General features: G+C 34.3%; 1 protein-coding gene across 5 annotated transcripts in view; it reads right to left on the bottom strand.

Moving 5' to 3' along the window:
• Positions 1-16,770, bottom strand: part of LOC115441020 (axoneme-associated protein mst101(2)) — a 138,149-nt gene that overhangs the window by 22,637 nt on the left and 98,742 nt on the right. The gene's annotated exons all lie outside the window — the stretch shown is intronic.

Genomic DNA, 16,770 nt, shown 5'->3' with positions numbered 1-16,770 from the left:
TTATCTAACTCAATTAATGACTGCCTACGCATCAAATATGTACTTGTTGCGTTTGCCTTATTGCCGGAAAAAATACCGATAGATTATATAAATAAATGTTCTATATAATAATAAAAATGCTTTATAATTTGGCTTTAATATAATAATCATAGACCACTAACCAACCAGTATTATTCGTCAGCAAAAACTGATTTAATCAGAAATTCCGTATGACTGCGTAAAACAAATACAATACAGCTTAATTATGACAAATTCTTAACGTTATTAACGTATTAATTTACAGAAACCAACCAAGCATGTAACGATTATGTGTAACGTAACATTTGTGACAAAAACTCCTACAACTGCTATTGGCAACATGCAATAAATACAATAGAAGTTAATAACTTCGAGCGATGACTGCATCACCATGTTTTCACATCGTTATTACACTATGCCAGTTTACTTATCTACAATTAGGAACGGATTCCTTCTATCTATTATCAAGAGAGAATTTTTTCACGGTAAAATGACTCCACTGCATCCGATGATAAGTGGTTAGTGGAGAGAATGGAGGTTGATGACCAAAACGCGACACACTTACGTGGACCACTAATCACTATGGCGGGTTTTACGCCTTATGTATGGTCGATATCCGGGCGGATACAAATATTTTACCACCAGCAAACCCATCTATGGTTAGTGAGTTGTCACTCAAAGCGCCATGAATAAGTCAATGGGTATTTACATCAGGTGGTTTGATTTAACTACAGCTTACATCTCAAAAATAGACCACATAGACCCTTAGGGAGGTGTAAAGTCATTGTTAGATAAGGTAGCATTTGATAAGCTGATTCAGAGCCCTAAAAACGCAATAAGCAATCATTAAACCATTCAGAAATAGAGATAGAGTAACTTACTGACATGATTGACCCAAAAAGCAAAATCAATAAGGAACAAACAAATGAACCAATATTGCAATTCACGACGGATCCTTAGCTTTCATTGTCTTTCGCGGCCGGATCCGAATGATCAGCGAAAGCAAATAGAAAGCATGATCTCGAGTCATCCGCAGATGATATCTGCCCTGCATTGTGTAGGGATGTTAATCAATTTCTAAACGTCGATGCGTTTTATTTATCGATTTGTTATTTGAGTGGACAATACGATATTAATACTAATTGAAGGTGATGGGAGAGGCTTTCGAAGTACCACAAGTCATTACTTAGATGGAATGATTTATGTCACAGATATTTACGGGTTTCACTTCAGCGAGAAATAGTGCGTACTTAGATATCCCATATAAACATAACTAGAGTTCCTTTATTATAACAATAATAGATCGGAGCCCTACATTTATTACGCCGATGCCAACATCTACAGGCTTTTTATATCTTATCTAGTTTCTTAAAATTATTTATCAACCACTGTGACTTGTAAGATACTTATAATATTAAATAATGTTCATCAAAATTCACCAACAACGAATGAAATCGATCAGATATACGTAAGCCAGATTGAGGCAATACTCAAAGTTCCACTACTAAGCCCTAACAATTCAATAAAATACAATATCGAATACAAATACGGAACGGATTGGCCAAAGATTTTACAACATATCGGGTATCAATGTGTTACGAACGCGACACGAATATCGATATCGTTTGAGAGTGAATTTCGTTCTATTTTACTATCTCACGCACACAAATGACGAAAGCAAAGTGCCGGCACTCATTTTAAACATACCATCGCAATGTTGGGATACGACCAAACTTTCGCTACATTGTTTTGCTAATTGGCATTCGGGTAGCGATGTATCGATTGGTCTCGAGACATAAATCGATCATTTGCGTAAGCGCTTTCATATCTATTTTACGCATCACTGCTGGATGATAACAATTGATTCAACACAAACTCGCTTGTAATCAATATTAGAATATTAATTTATAATTTATGTTATTTAATCTTTGCAAGAAATTTTTCAAATTTTCCAGTCCTAAATATCCTTAAATAACGGCTAAAATACAATAAATATCATAAAAAATGTTCAAATGTTTGTATCTCGATGTTCAAACGTCATGTTTGAGCGATAATTGGTTTTAAATCGATCGTAATCTAAATACATTGTGCCAGTTATCCTTGCCATGTGTCTTTGCTATGCCATAGACAATTAGTTCAATCGGCTCTCACGGTCCACTTTGTTATAGTTGTTTATTCATATTTTGCAATAAAGTTAAGAATATCTTTGAACACTAAAATTCCCAAGTAGGCTAGTTATTGATTCTTGACTTCAATTCAAATAATTTATCACTACAGTAGGTCCTACTGACAGCTTAAAACAAGTGGCACAAAATTCCAATGTTCTTTGTCTTTGCTATGTATAAAGTAGTTAATCCCACATGTATATTAATTTCTTTATTTATATTATTCTGTATGCCTAGTTCAGTTTGGACTCATATTATTGTTAGTACACTTGAATCTGGTAGGTTTTTGTACATTTTAATCAATTATGTTTTTTTCTTTTTTAATTTTTAAGTGTATTATTGTGTTTATCGCAAACTATTACAGCATTACTATACCACTCAAATTCTTGATTAGCAAAAATCATTCACATCGATATAATTAACAAATCGATTGCATATTACATCGAATAAGACAAAACAATCGGTGCAGTTGTCCTTGTCTTTGTTATGGGCTGTGCTGGCCCAGTTCCCATGCCCGATCACACGGGAGCCGCTTGCATAATCGACAGCCGAACTATTTTATGTTTAGATTTCGCAATATGGTTTACGGGCAGATCTGGTTTCTAAGGTGAATTATGAGACTAGTACCAGCTTTGGATCTTTTGATGCCTTTCTTTATTTTGTTTACTGGGAATGAGTTTGTGGTGAATTAAATTTCGATTGAAATTAGTGCTTCTGGTTTTGTGTTTGTCTATGGCTTTTATACTTTGAGTTAGCTCTATCTGAAAATTACATCAACTCAGGAATTGTACTAAATGAAATAAACTATCAAATCAAAATAAAAAATCAAACCAAAATAACATTTACAGGACATACAAATTATTATAATTGGACATATCCAATTATGAACAGATGTAGCGGCTCTGACGACGACGCTTCGTGATGTGCAGCACGTCACATGCATTCAAATAGAAATGTCTCAACATAACTAAATTCATAGAACATACCTAATTCGTATTGCATACGAAGGGTAATAATAAAAACTTAATGCAACAGAAACTAGTTGCATGTTTATATTTCTAAGCAAAGGAATTAAATTATACATTTTGGTCGTGTCGACTACGTGAAGAGAATATTGTCCGGTAATAGTGGGCACGCGACATTGAACCATATAGAGTACCTTTTAGAGATAAAATATACATTAAACGTAAGCCCTTAGCTTTTAGGGCTATTAAAGTACGCGACGATTGAACTCGAGGCACGCATTATGAATATTTTTTGTAAGAGATTTATTTAATCACTCAGTAAAAATACTAGATATTTGTGTAAGATTAATGATCTAACCAAGCTTATAAGGGCTTAAATTCTTAAAACGTCTTAGCCAATGCGTTAGAGCTATAGAGATATAAATCTATAAATAATCTATTGAATAAAATGTGATATTCAACTAAAAATTTTAAAAAAGAAAGTAAATAATATAAAAATCTAGAAACGTTACTTCAAAATGGAATAAACGAAAGCATTATATAAACGTTACCTAACTTCAGTGCAACGCAAAATCGACTATAACTGAATTAAATTATTCCAACCGCAAAACAAGTCGATATCATTAAATCACACCTTACAAGACATTTCGACGTGTTTACGTAACAAATACACAATAATTCAGCCGGTATAGAAACCTGATAAATCCACTACCGACAATCGAATATTTCGATGGTAATAAATCGATACGTACCGATTGGTAACACTAGACCACTGGCATTAGCGATTGATGCTGTTTGAACTGGCTATGGTTAGAAATGATATTGAAAACAATGAAAAATAAAAAAAACAGATTACAGTGGGATAGGGACAAGCAAAAAATGCTCTTATGTCCATTTTGAATACCCTAAAGATTACTTTTTATATTCAAGTCCGAGATGCGAATAAAGTCCTAGAGTGAAAAAACAGCTAACATAGTATTATCGTTACCTTCTCGAAGTTACTCACAAGAAATGAATCTATTACTCATATTAAATACGTAGGCTACGGCTAAGTAAAATTGTGAATAGATGAGTATGCATTAGACAATGAGTTGGCGCTGGAAAGCTGACCCCATAGGCACGGGTCGAGACACGACTGTCATTACGGACCTAATGAGCGGATGTACTATCGGATATGGGGAAGAACATTTAATACCTGCTACATACATTATGCTTTAATGATCTGAGTTCAAAACTGTTGGATCAAGTTTTGTTTGAGAAATAATAAAAGATTTTATGGAGATAAAATTCTACTAAGGTCTCTGAGTCTATCTGCATCAAACTGCTAAGAGAGATTACATCGCTACCTAAAGAAACATTTGTCATAATGCGGAAGATGAAGAACTATGATTATATAGAATTTTAATATCATAGCTGCTCTGGAGCAAATATTGCGAAAGGAATTTAAATAAACTCAAACAGGATACCACCAAAAAAATAAAACAAAATTCGAATCAAATTCATATTGCACATTATGTTCCAGATGATTTATCACTTACAAACAGAATAAACACTCCATACGAGTATGTAAATGTAGAGCTTGCAATGCAAATGAAGCCGCGATAAGGTTCAAAAAGCGGGCGCGTCCGAAACCTTTGACATGGCTCGCTCGCGATGCATCGGCCCGCTTTCACCTCACCATGCATGCAAAAATATTACCGTGAGAGAATTTGTGCTTTACCTAAAGGCATATTTAAATTTTAATACATTAAAATATATATATAAATAAACCCGTTAAAAATAGCTTTAATGATTACTGGCTGTAAATCGCGTCAAGAGGATATTCAATTTTTTTTTCATTAGTCAGACGTTTTTGATTCAAGAGTTTTAATATCATAAAGGAATTCTATGTAGTTAGACTGTCATTTTAAAAATAATTTCGATTACATTTTATAGCATAACACGTGAATACAAAACAAAACACTACACGTTAATATTTCTATTAATAGCAAAACTTTCATTATCACTAGCCCAATAATAGACATCGAAGCAACGTCACACGCTCAATAATAGGTTACGCGAGGTCCACATAGCGTAGACTTTTGACCCTGGCCGCAGTGACCTACTCGCTTCGGGAAAGTGGCGCTAATGGTCCACCGACCCACATAGAGTCCCGTGTAAACGTCCCGTCTAGTTGTGAGGACTAGTAAAATCTAAACTTAAATCGTGATATTTCATTGATAGCGTGAGATCAGTCGTTTCTATGTTTTAAATAGATTTGAGTCTCGAAGAGCTGCACGGTTGGTACAAATGACTATGGTACTTCTGTAGTAGTCCTTCAAATAAATGCTAAAAGCATTATCATTTTATACAATTATATTATTGTAACTTGAGATACAGCTTAAAGACTTCATTCTGAGTACCTACACTACACAGAATCAATATAACAACATGAGATCGTTCAAATAAGAAACCTCAAGTACTGTAAAGTTTTTACAAGTTATCAGAATTTAGTAACAAAATCTCAGTACAGAGCCCGTATAACGTTTAAACGCACGTGGGAATGTGCCAACTTCCGCCGCCATAATGAACGCAATCCACGACTCATCGCGCAGTTACGTGATAATTGCCAAGTTAAAATATATCGTCTTTAGTGCACTTACACAAGTAACAAAGTAGAGAAATATCAAGGCATAAATTATTGATATTATAAATTATGTTCTTATTGTGAACTTCATGTTGTTCTGAAAACATGCGAACATTTTTTATTAAATTTAAACTAATATATTAGTATGTTTTTTACTTTGTTAGTTTATTTTTGCGGGACAATAGTCATGGAGCAGCGATCAACAAGTAATCTTATCAGATAACAAATCTTGTTTATGATAATTAATAAAATACGATTTGTCTTAGGTGCACCCATTCCATTTGAATAGGTAATTGAACAAAATTGCTCAAGTAATAATAAATATTAATCCGACGATTAATGCATACAAAACAAATTCTGAAACTTTCGATATCAAATCACTCACGCGAGAAATACCTAAGGATATAAACAAAACAATTAAAAACAAGAGAAGAAAGTGTGAAAACCAGATAAACGCTACTACTAATCGATAGATCCGAAACTGTGCCGAGACCCGGTTTTGGGGTCATGTGTCATTGTGTTCTTTACATAAAACACCGAGTTTTTTTCTCAATGGACTTTTTTAAACCGGTTGGAAGGAATCTTTGTGGGTAAGTCACGGTAAAGTAACAGGTAGGGATGTCGCGAGATACGGAAATTTAAAGGATTAGATTTTAAAAATGCATAGCGGTCACACCTTTCGATTATTGTCGTTGGAGTGCGATATCCCGTAATAGCAGACAGTATTTCTATATAAGAAGCTTGTACTCAATGTTCAAACTACCATCATTACAATTTCTATATAGTAACTTCAAAATGTTATATGTAAAACTATGTTCTCGAAAACTACTAACATATCTCAAATGTGTCACCAACACTCACTTGGACGCGCCAGAAATAACTTAAATGGAACTAAAGAATATGTTCTTTAAAACCTTCCCATGCACATTAGAGATGGAAATTATATTCACAGATATAAATTCCCTGTTAGCTTTAAATATTTCTGAGTTTATTATCTTGTTCGCCACACCCCTAGCAAATAGGATCAGGACACACTTTGGGCGGTGCTGTCAAAATCGGGCGAACAAGTTTACAGTTTCCCAAGTTTTATTATCATAACCATAAAGATCAAATTTCTTTGAAATCCACATAAATTATGTTTGTAATACAAACGGATCGTTTTGTAAGACATGAATTAATTTTAATATAGGGTTAAGTTATTTTTTATTTGGGATATCTCATCTATAAAGCAATTTTGTTAGAATGATTCTTAGAAACGTCATGGTTTACTTTTTAGAAACCAAAAATTTGTATACTTTAATAAGAATTTTATTATTTTGAAGATTGCCATCATGGCATAGTGATTGGCGAAATGTGTGCTGATAGTGATACGTTGATTTTCGGTCAAAAACACCTCGTTCTGTTTGAGAAGATGATTAATATCTCCAATGATTTAAGTAATATTTTTAAAAATTTATATGTAGATATAGAATATTTTTAGACGCAATGTACTCTCTGAGACCCATTAATGATTAATTAATGAAACTTTTACCGACCCTTTATGTCATCTTTTGCTGCAAACATTAATTCATTAGAAAAATATGTATTTGCTTTTACTCCTTTTATGTTCGATTTACATTTAAACTACTCTAAAATAAACCAAGATTTCTATCAAAGCCAAATATTTCGCAATTATATCTACCGATGCTATCGCGATCGGGAACTAATTGAGTGCATTAGCCGAAACGTGTGTGACTGAACTAGTTCACGACTCCTTGAAATATTCCCCTTCACTACGGCTTGGAACTTAAACCCAAACTAGTTCTAACGAAGGGACTAACAATGGAACGAAATATTATAAATGATTCTTTGTCAAATGTCAAAGTGCGTTTTATAACCAAATGTTACTAGAGGTAAGTGACCAGCTGGAAATAAATCGAAATACTGTAAAATAACATCAAGTGAATTGATTTCATTTTTTTATGTGGGTTGAAAGTATCATGAAGGCTTTATAGGGATAAAATATGGCGATATTGAAGGCATATACGTTAACAAAAAGTTATTACACAATACCGGAGAATGAAAAAGATTATTTAACTTCTTAACTCGCAACAGGATAGAGTTTATTACCTTTCTTATTTACATTACAAAAAATAACACACACTGTTACAAAACGAAGAAAGTAAAGTAAGAACGATTGTTAACAAACGATAGACGTTTTCGACGCATGAGTTTCCTTGTTACCAACATTTGCTTGAAATAAGAAATCAGCATGCGTCATATTATTTTATACTGTTTCTCATAATATAAGTGTGCCAACCGACAGAAAGTTAAGATTAACATGTCGCGTTCACAATGGATTCGTGAAGCTATAAATAATAAATGGTGATGGAACTTTTACATTTTTACATTACAAAGGAAGATGAAACCGCTTGCGAGCGGCTATGATTTACTTTACACGTAAATTATGTATTAAGATAGTGCAGAAATAAAAATATTGGTGATCTTCAGCGATAGAGATATTCGAAAATTGCTTACTTATAAGCCGGCTTTTCTACGCTGTAGGGAGGAAAAATAAATCTAACTTCAGAATATCAATATTGTAGACTATTATTAAGGCTTATTCTTAACTGTAGACAGTTATTTCGCTTTTATATGAATAGTGATTCGCAAATTATAACACGCATTGTAAACAAGTAGCGCACTTAAGCAATTTCAAATACATGATACAATTACAAGTGTAGAGCTATGTGCATCGAGAGGTGTAAAGCAGCTATCATTTAAGAAATCCTATTACGCTTGCAATAGAACCAAATTCGTTTAACAAAGAAATTAAATTAAAATATAAAAAGGCCATATTCACACTGACAAAAACCGAATTGACGATTTTTGTCGGCGAGTTGACATGTAAAAAAACAATTGGGAGCGCGTGGTGTCTCGTCCCGTCCGTCGGCCGCGAGGTGTTAACATTTAACCCAATATTCTACATCAGCGGAACCTGCTCCGAAGTACACGGCGGTTAAGGGCAAGCTTTTAAAACCAATTATGTGTGGAATTAGGCTTATGTTTAGAGATTTTGGTGTAATGCAAGGAATATTAGGACAAAATAAAAATGTACTTATAAGCATCATATTGTTCTCATAAATTACTGGATATTAGGATGTCATTTTATAATCCGAAGTTCTGTAATTGAATAACGTTACTATTGATTTTTGGCATTCTTAATTCTAGGCGCTTAATATTAGGCAACTCACTCATCTCATCGCTTGTATAAAATAACAGACTTCTAAAAGGCTATTAAATGCAGAGTGCACAACTGATCAAGATTTTTTTGTTTATGTAATAAATTTAAACTAACATTCCTTATTCGTCAGAGTTGTAATAGCTTAAGTTGTAGTCTGAGCGTAAGAGGAATAAAAGAAATTTGAAATGCGTAAATCACATCGTAATCATTATGCCAAAGTTACAAAACTCGTCAAACAAAAGCTGTTATAAGTATAAATCACACATTGCGATGCTAGTCATGTCTTACACAAACGGAAGCACATTTCTCGAGATAAAAAGGCATCCGATACCTTAACGACTGAATGACTAAGAATATGACATTTTCTCTGTAATGACTCTTAAATAGATTTGCCGGTGTTGTGTTAAATATTAAAGGCTTTTTTGATATTAACAGTATTTAAAATAGTTACTATTCACAACTTGCAAAGTTATTATTATAATGTTTTTATTGTTTTGAATGACGAGACGAGCTTGCCGTTTGCCTGATGGTAGGCGATACGACCGCCCATAAACAGAAGAAACATCATCCAACACCTTGAATTACAAAGTATTGTTTGGTATTCCACTGCGCTCGCCATCCTGAGACATGAGATGTTAAGTCTCATTATGTCCAATAGTTACACTGGCTAAAATGTCCTTCAAACCGAAATACAACAGTGACTACACACTGCTTTGCGGCCGAAATAGACATTGCAGTTGTACCTACCCAGGCGGACTCTCACATATTAATGCTAAAGGTATAATGGAGTGAGTCTGCATTAGTCCATGTTAGGAACAAGTATTACGTTTTGTATTTAAGACATTGATACTATTGCATTAGAGTTGAAATTGTTTTGGATGATTACAGTCAATATTCAGTGATATTTAAACAATTTCATAACTAGACCGCAAATAGTTTTATGCAGTTTTACTTGACTATGAGCATGCAGTCTATTTCGTAAGAATGTACATTATAATTATTAATCAGAGGTTAATTAGTGATATAAAACGTTAAAACATTAGACAATTAAAACAAGGTTTTTGCTTACTTTGGCATGAAGGTAAATAATCATTTAATGAAAACCGAAATTAAAAGTAATTTTTAACTATTTTATAGGGTGAAATAACTTTCATCACAGTCCTAAGGACGTCTTACAATACACGTAAGTATATTTTCATGCATCATGTAGCTTCAATTTGAAAATGGGTGTAGTTAACAATGATCTTTGTCCTGAGGCGGCTTTTAGAAGAGGCAAAACCGGACAACTGCTCGGGGCTTCACGAGATGCCTTAGAGGACCTTTTTTACAATCTTACTGAGGCAACTATTACAACCGGGGTACTTTATTTTGTTCCGCCCTAGGCCTTTCGTGGTTTTTTTTTCTTTCGCCTGGGGCCTAGCGTCTTTTAAGGCCGCCACTGTCTCTACTATAAAAAGAACACATTTGTATCAGTAGATAACTTGGCCAGTCTGGTCATTTCAATTGAAACATCTTCTGTCATCCTATCACCTCTATATTTGCAATTAATAATCACGAAGAGCAAAAGCTGCCATTAATGATTATATTCAGGTCTTAGCATTTTTCTTAACAGTTCATGTCGCGACAAACCGAAACAGATGGCACAACATCGTGCGCGAAGGACTGTTTTCCTGATAACTCACGACCCCCATTGGGGAATCGATGCAAGGCGGAGGTCTTAGCATTATGCGTACAGTTCTTACACTAGTTTATTGAAACAATTACACCGGTTGTGACTAATTAAACCCGCCAAGAATTTCGCATATTGTAATTACTTTACTACGTTGTTTGAATACATTAGCCTGACCAGGTGGAGTTAGACTTATCTAAAATCTATAACTAATCAGGTTTTATTACTGCTGCCATTGACAGCACGACCTACATTTTAAGACATTAATATTACAGAATAAAGTCAACGCATCATGCGAGTTTCGAAATGTTTTGAAATTAAATTCTCACGAATAATGTGTCGTTTAACGAAAATAATAAGTACTTACGTACATAATTATACTCAAGTAAAAACTCATTTTGCGTGTGAAAATGTAATTTAATAATTATAATTGTAAAAATATTACTAAATACGTATACTTATAATATTTATTTTAATACGTTTGTGAACTATTTTTGCTTTTTAAAATCTCAACGTAATTCCGTCATTCTTTTTTCTTAAAAATGTTTACGTTACCAAGATCAGTCACTTATTCACCAATTTCCCTTACAAGACATCAACAACATCATTTCAAAAACACCGAACACACATTATTAAACCATTGCCTATTTACCACAATTTTTAAAACCAAGCAAATTAATTAGCTCCAATACAAGTGCTTCCCCTTAAGTCCATCCGCAGTACCGTTGTAGGACCGGTCGTGTGATGGATGACTCTGTGACGTCCCATTACGATTTCGCGACTCATACTGCCCGCGGACAGTTGTACTTGTTGTGCCGGCTATTAACTTTTTTATGATACACCTGGTGTTGTCGGTGCGAGTCGAGTGCTGACTATGTTTGCAGTTTTAGTAAGTTGTAGAGGGTGGTAATGATAATTTATATTGTCAGTACCATCTTAAGTTTATGCGATTTTATACTCAAAGATTAAAACGTGAAAAGGGGAAGAGGGATAGGAAATTATTAAAAAAAAAGAACATTAATGTCGAATTGATAACCTCCTCCTTTTTTGAAGTCGGTTAAAAATACCTTACCTTACCAATACCTTCACCTGAGCCAACTTACGTTTTGTTTACATAAAATCGTGACACCTTAAACTACTGTATCCCATTTGGGATAATTAAATACGAAAACAGAGCGTTCTTCGATTAATAATTGTAGAAAAATGTCGAATGATTCCAATAATAGAATCTTAATAAATCAATGCGACCTCCTTTCTAAGCTATGTGCAGTGTAAAATAGCAATAAGTTCGCAAACTATTGCGCGGCAATTACTTTACATAATGTCAATAATACATTTTTACTTGAATATTGTCTGCCAATTACATTATCAGGCACGTTCGGGCGATGTCACGCGTTTTATAAAACGTGGTATAACTCGTTGATGTTGCTTTTACTAGCAATTCGCTAGTGAGTGGAAATTGTGTTTAAATTAATTTTTACTTATTTTAATATAGATCTTTTCAATATGGACTGAAAATAGTTATATAGTCTGTTCAGAAAGAGAACTGTCGTGGCCAAAAAGTGAACTAACTTTCGAATTTTACATAGCAACCCTTCCCCGCCATTTGGTAAATGTTAAACTCATTGTCATGTCATATTGCTTTGTTATAAATGATCTTGCGTGTTGTTTTAGTGATATTTGTATAGAAATATGTCGAAACTAAACAACAACAGGAAATTAACGTCAGTGGCGACCTCAAATCACACGACGGTTCTCATTCTGAACACAGTATACAACTGTATAAAAGAATTTATAAATAACAAGATGAGCGTATTAGGTTTATTTCAGACACTAACGGACTATTAAAACAGCACACTCCACAAGCACTAACTGGTGTCCATTTTTTTTCATACGAGAAAAATGCGTTAAGGTGGTAGCTCAAGGTCCATTTTCATACATTTTGTTTCGGCTTTAATCTGGGTAACTAAACAAGTATTGGCAAGTAAAGAATTTAAATTCACGTCTAGTTAGTGATTAGTTCTCGCAGTTGAAAGAAAAATGTAAAAATTTCGTCATACGAAATTTTAAAGGCAGAAATATCCATGATTATTAATTATTTTTACATTTTTCTTTCAACTGCGAGAACTAATCACTAACTAGACGTGAATTTAAATTCTTTACTTGCCAATACTTGTTTAGTTACCCAGATTAAAGCCGAAACAAAATGTATGAAAATGGACCTTGAGCTACCACCTTAAGGCTCCCCCCTGGTGAACTTGCCAAATTTACCGACTTGAACCAAAAATAATAATAATAATATCAGCCCTGTATTATATACTTGCCCACTGCTGAGCACGGGCCTCCTCTACTACTGAGAGGGATTAGGCCTTAGTCCACCACGCTGGCCTAGTGCGGATTGGTAGACTTCACACACCTTCGAAATTTCTATAGAGAACTTCTCAGATGTGCAGGTTTCCTCATGATGTTTTCCTTCACCGTTAAAGCGAACGATAAATTCACAAAGAATACACACATGATTTTAGAAAAGTCAGCGGTGTGTGCCCTTGGGATTTGAACCTGCGGACATTCGTCTTGGCAGTCCGTTCCACACCCAACTAGGCTATCGCCGCTTCCAAAAAACCAAAAATGCAACTTTCCAAAAATCTAAAGATTTCCATACATACATTAGTGAAACGGCAAACGACTCCATTATCAAATATCAAACAAGTAAAGATACATAACCCATAGATTTCCTGCACTCGCAGATAAACATCAGCACGTACGAAACCCAATCATCGCGTCACGGATCGCTCGCTTATGATTTAACGCGGATTACGTAATTTTACACCTTTACGTAATTAATTCACGCATCGCGTCTCGTGTGGACGCTGGGAACAAGGTTATTGACATCAATAACGCGGCTTCTAAACGTTGTAAGAACTGATGACAAAAATGAAGATCTGTGTTCCTTAAAGAGTTTTTTTTTAATTGCTTTGTCTGACGATACGAACTTGCCAATCGCCTAGTGGTAAGCGATACGATCGCCCATGAACAGTATAAACACCATTCAACACCTTGAATTACAAAGTAATGTTTGGTATTCCACTGCGCTCGCCATCCTTAGACATGAGATGTTAAGTCTTATTTTGTCCAGTAGTTACGACAATGACTACACACTGCTGCTTGGTGGCAGAAAAGAACTGATGACCAATATGAAGATCTGTCTTCCTTAAAGATATTTTATCAAGTCTGGAGCCTGTTTATGGGTGTTGATGAGATTTACCATCATGAGGTGGCTCAAAGAATCGTTCTATAATAATTGGTAATTAGGTTTCGGCAATGTAACACTATTTTGAATTCGCTTGAAACTAGAATAAGGATATTGTAGATAAAGAAATACATATGTATAAAGCTGTATATTTTATCCAATTAAATTTGATAGTTAAGAAAAAAAATATCAGTGGGAAAATTTCGTTTGAAATATTTGTTTAAAGCTCTACCATAGTTTTCACTTTAAATTTCTTCATAGCTTGTTATAAAAAAACAATGTCCAACTCCTTTGATATAGTTCCAAAACAATTCCAATTCTTGCAGCCATAAATTAAACATCGTATATCGAACACATTCGATAATAAGCCCCTATGTTCCATCAGGCGACACACTACAAGCTCTACATTACGTAAGCGACATTCAATACAATCGCTCGACATCCGTTCAACAGTTCATTGTAGAATAACAACATTCTAATTGAATTAGGCGGAAAATTTGCGAAGTATGAAAGCGAAGTTCGGACGTGAGCCGGATATCGTTTGGTGTAGGTCGTGACAGCTCCTTTTAAGGCTTTGTGAAGGCTAAGTGTAAGCCAGTGTAAAGCTATTAGTATCAGTACGTGCTGGGTTAATTCGTTTTCTTAGTGTTATCTTTAAACCTTATTGATACTTGATATAGCATAAGGTACGCCATATCGTTAAAACATGTTTGATAATTTTAATTTGATCCCTTGATAATAAATTTGATTTTTGCAATTTATTTATGGCGGCAATTTACAAATCAAAAGTTACTAAAGGTTAAAGAAGTATAAGTTTTTAGTATATGTAATGCGCCATATTATGTATGTTAAGTAGTGTACTGTTGAAGTTAGTAATAAATAGTTATTCAAAAAGGTCGAATGTCTTTTAATGACAACGCTAAGATAATCCTATCACAAGTTAACGTGTTTTGTCAGGGCGAAGCCAATACTAGGCCTAGTGCAAAAACGCTTAATTTTACGCTATGATATAAAAGATAATAAGGCGAACACAAATTATACCAGGCGATACCCTAAAATATAAACTAGAAATCAACCAATCCAAATATACCATTTCAGTTGTCTCAGAGGAACTGCAATTGTTGGTCACTATAGCGCTTTAAATTCTGGATAAGTTTTGACGTCATTGCATTAAAAAAGTGTAGTAAATAAAAACAAGTGTGACTAAATCCATGGTTTTGTAATATCGTGATTTTACAGACACGGAACTAATTTCGAATAAAAGATATAAATAACACAATTGATTAATGAAACGAGTTTATTCATTAGTTACGGAGTTAAAGTTGACAAATGACAATTACAATAAATGTCATCAAACGTTTTATTATTTTATCTGGAAATGTATGTACCTAATCTATTACACATTTATCCCTGAAGGGGTATGCAGAGGCGCAATCAAGGCACCCACTTTTGTCAAGTGTGTTCCGTCCCATGATGTGATAGGGGGCGAGCCTATCGCCATATCGGGCACAAATTCCAGACTCCGAGCTGATACTGAGCAGAAAAACCCAAATATCACTTTGCCTGACTCGGGATTCGAACCCAGGGCCTCAAAGCGCTGTCATACGGCTCATGCAGTACAACTACGCCACCGAGGCAGTCACCTAATCTATTATCTTCTATTTATGTCTGACAGCGCGTTTGACGCAAAATTATTTGATGCATGATGAATTTCAAGAAATCGCCATACGACTTTGCATATTCTGCGTCGTTAAAGGGTCGTATCTCATAAAGCCAGTGATGTATTAACTTTAATCCCTGTGACCATCCTTTGCATTTATGAGAGAAATTAGGTATCACGTAGTCTATCCCTAACCTTAGCAAACTATTTTTGACTGCCTGACTAAAGTCAGAGACCTATCATTTGTCAGATGAATGTGGCAAATAATAGATATCTGTATACAAATATATTTTTAGCGTGATAACCTTTAGGTCTATTAATTTGTAACTACATTTATTTTAATCCTGTGCCCTTTTAATCATGACCTTTAAAACCAGACCACAAAGGCTTTTATCAAACATCAGGCCTAAATTATACGTATTCCAAGCGGTCAGTTAACGTTAAATGCCAAATAGTAGACCACAATAAGATCAATTAAGTTATAATTGCCATGAATGATTGACTCTACCTATATTCGGCAGGTGCGTCAAACCAGTTGCATAAGTTTGACAGCTGTCATTGATGCTGAGGAATGTAACTTGTGCCTAGAGATGGTACAAGAACTTTATCGATTAATTTATATCGATATAAAACGATAATTATAGAATTAAAACGCTTTATTGTATACACAAAATCGATCTCTTCCAACCTGATATTATATAAAGAGACATATTTAACGCCCTAAAAGTTTATATATTTTGCTGATAGTCCTGTGAGTATAAGAATAACTACTCCAAAAATATTTATATTGTTTTGGTTTAGGTTTTTTGCGTTATTCAACCTAATTTGTGACGAATATACAAAGCGAGTTAACCTACCGAATTGAATGTATATCTATGTAATCAATCAAGTATGTCGGAGAGTAAGGCATAATTACACTTTACAAAAAATAACGACTGGTGATACGCTGTCAACGTTCTTACCGCACGGTAATATATTATCAAGTATAACTAAAATTAAAAATCCTGGTAAAACACCGATATGATCTAAAAATAAGATATACTTATAAGAAGTAATTACTTTGCATTCATTAAAAGTAAACACTAGATTATCACCTGTCAAGTGTACAATGGAGATGGATGGTTGGCCCAAAATGAAAGTGAGCCATATTAGCAGAACTAATTTATTTATAGTCATTTGTCTTTGTTATTGACA

The sequence above is a fragment of the Manduca sexta genome, chromosome 19, assembly GCF_014839805.1.
Source record: "Manduca sexta isolate Smith_Timp_Sample1 chromosome 19, JHU_Msex_v1.0, whole genome shotgun sequence".
NCBI classification, from domain to species: Eukaryota; Metazoa; Arthropoda; class Insecta; order Lepidoptera; family Sphingidae; genus Manduca; species Manduca sexta.
This window is presented reverse-complemented; position numbering and strand designations above follow the sequence as displayed.